This window comes from Tupaia chinensis, unplaced genomic scaffold (assembly GCF_000334495.1).
Source record: "Tupaia chinensis unplaced genomic scaffold, TupChi_1.0 Scaffold145280_1, whole genome shotgun sequence".
In the NCBI taxonomy this organism is placed as follows: domain Eukaryota; kingdom Metazoa; phylum Chordata; class Mammalia; order Scandentia; family Tupaiidae; genus Tupaia; species Tupaia belangeri.
This window is the reverse complement of record NW_006205141.1, coordinates 578,945-582,113: the sequence shown is the minus strand read 5'-3', so window position 1 is coordinate 582,113 and position 3,169 is coordinate 578,945. Positions and strand designations below refer to the sequence as shown.

Below are 3,169 nucleotides of genomic sequence, written 5' to 3'. Positions count from 1 at the left end.
TCCGACCGTGGCGCCCCGGGCAGGCTTGTTCCCAGCGGGAGAACCGGGGCGGCTCCGGACCGCGCGGCCGAGGAGGCGCGCTGGTGGCGTTTCTCCCCGTTTCCTCGGGGTGAAAGCGGTGGACACCTTTCCGAGGACTAGGTGGGTCCCCGCCGCAGCGTGCGTCACGCTTCAGTGTGCTCTTTGTGACCAAAGCAGCTATGAAAGGTGTGCTGTGACCCGAGGTGCAGTTCCCGTGGCTTTTCCCTGGGAGTGGAGCGGGCGGCGTCTCTGCGACTCCGACAGTGGTGAGACTCCACAGCAGAACTGAAGGGCGACTCCGACAGTGGCGAGACTCCACAGCAGAACTGAGGCCCTCTCAGCGCTTTTTCTAGACCCTGACCATTTTAAATAAAATGGAATTTGTTAAAGGTCACTTAGCAGGCAGGAACCTGTGAGGCCTGGGGTCTTTCTCGGGTTTCTATTGTTTGCTGATTGCTCTACTTAGGGTTTACTTAACAGTCCATTTTAAAATATGTATTTTTCCAGAAAAGCACCCCTTTTCTCAACGTTTCTAGTTGGGATGCCATAGCTTTATTTAATTTAATTTTTCCTGTCAAGTTTTCCACAGAATTTTTAATTCTGTGTACTTCGATTTTTAATCAATATTTTAATGATATATTTTTACATTTTTACAAATGATATATTGTCACATTTGATCATTCCCCTGATTCAGTAACAATCTTAAATGTTTTAAAATTAATTTCTGCTTAATAAGATTTCTTTAGGAGCACTCTGTCAGTGATATTTTATTTTTTTGTATGTCAGTTACTTTGATTCTCATATTTAAAACAATAGATTCCATGTTAGAGTGCTAAGTAAAACTCAAAAACATGGAGTATTAGAATAGTTCCTGGGGCTGGCAGGTGGTATGGTGGTTGGGGGCGCTGGACTCCCACATGGGCGACCACAGTTCGAGTCCCAGACCTGGTGGCTTGCGTGCTCTCTCTCGCCAAATTAAAATAAATAAGCAAATAAATAAAGCTAAATAATTTTAAAAAAAGAATACTTCCAAAATATTTAACATATACTTCACTTGCAATTTGCTAAATGATGTATCAAGGAGAAAAACAGAAAAATGCCAAAATAGAATTCTTATTACACCATGATGCAATAAGCTATAGAACAGTTTCCTTTGAATCCCCTGCCCAGTTGGCTTTACTCCCTAAAATGAAGTTCTGGAACACATGTTTAATAACTGTAATAATTTGTATCCATCTGTACGTTTCAATGTATGGTCTTTATCTTGTCTGATTTTTCCATACAGTCTAAATCATCTTGATGTTTGTTCTTTTTGCAGTCACTTCTTTCTTTTTTTTTTTTTTTGGAGATTTGCTATAGTGTGCGTGCACTCACCAGACAGACAGAGACAGAGAGATAGAAAGCGAGAAATCACTCCCCAGGGGGATGGCCACGCTGCAATCCCTTCTCCATTCCGCTCCTGGGATCTTGGGCATGCACGCACTTGCGCCCAGTGTGAGTTTAAGCCACTGGGTCCGGGACTTGAACCACGGTCGACTACGTGGGAGTCCAGCGACATAGCCATTATGCCAACTGCTGGTCCTGCACTCACTTCTTTCTAGTAGCACACAGTTTTTCCTCTAAATTCCAAGATTTCTGCTGTTATTTCATTTTATTTTATTTAGTTTTATCACTTGTTCCATGTTATCCATGACCATACTATTTTTGATGTCAATTGTCTCCAGGCTTTGTTTTTAAGTGCGCTTGAAAGTTGTATCCTGTCTAATGCAAGATTTTTTATTTCAAGAGTGATTTTTGCCTTTTCGATTTCATTGTCCAGGTCTTTAATTTTAGCTTCAATTTGGTTTTCTTGCATGATTTGTTCTGGAGTTTTTTCTTCATGTGCATCAATCATCAATTTATACTCTTAGAGTTCTTGTTTTGTCTTTGCTTTTAGTTGAGCAGCAGGGTCATGCAGTCCTCGCTGCCTGCTGCTTGCACATCATCTAGTTCCTGCAAGTCTGGGCTTTGTGACTGCTTCTCTATCCGTGGGCACCTGAAAACCCTCCACTCAGAGTCTTAGACCAGTTGCTTTTCCCACCTATCACTGGTATTATTTTTAAAAGTTAATATTCACACACACACACACACACACACACACAAAGTTGAAGACCTTTTAAAATTTTGATAAGAGTGTTAAAAGCAAAATTCAAGAACCAGTAGATAGAAATAGAATTGTAATATTTTTTAAATGTGAACAATCTTCATTGCATGATGTCTATAGCCATTTAAAATGAAATTTCTACAGGACACAAATCAGAATATTTAAGAGCAAAGTCAAGGTCTGTTTTTTGTACATCAGATACACATACCAAGACATTTTCTCTCATGAAAGAAGAAATTTGAAGACACATGTGGTCTCCATTCATTGGTGAAATTAGCATGATGGTAATATTAACTTTTATGTGGCTATTGACCATATTTTGGAAACTTTAGTCTGGTGAATCATACCTTTAAAGTTTATTTGTTTTCCAATTTGGAAAATATGTATTATTAATTGTGGAGAGCAGCCAATCGGAAAACATGTGATTAAAACATGTGGCCTGTAGACACATGCAGAACCACACCTCCATAAGCTACTCTAGCAGGGCTATTGAGAAGTATCTACAGATGAAAGCAGATATCTACCTGTTGTCAATGGTTATCTTTCTGGTGATGTTACCCAATTCCCCATTGACCTGAAGGAAGTCACATGTTTATCAGATTGTCTCCCAAAAAAGGAATCAGATTGTCTCCCAAAAAAGGATTGGAGAAAATTTCAGTTGAGTTACATCCCCAAACAACTGGCTTTAGATTCCAATTCCTCCTCCCTATTCCCTTTGCATTCCACTTCCTTATTCCCCATTCCCTTTGCACCCAATTTTCCCTTTCCCCCATTTTCTGCCCTTTAAAAATATAAACCTGAAGCTGGTTCTGCTCACATCTTCTCTATCAGAGAAGTTGTGCCCACCCGATCCTTGCTTTTCTATACTTGTGTGTCTTTGTGTGTCTGTTATTGCGTCTATTTCTAATCCACAGCCTTCTCCACTCCGAAAAGCGTGTTCATGCCAAGCTGGTCCCGGCAAAGTGGCACCCGAACATGTGACTTGAGTATGGAGAAAGAGTCAGG

General features: G+C 40.7%; 1 pseudogene; it reads right to left on the bottom strand.

Moving 5' to 3' along the window:
- Positions 1-1,059: 1,059 nt before the first annotated feature.
- LOC102488117 (centromere protein H pseudogene) lies at positions 1,060-2,905 on the bottom strand (annotated as a pseudogene).
- Between the last annotated feature and the right edge of the window lie 264 nt (positions 2,906-3,169).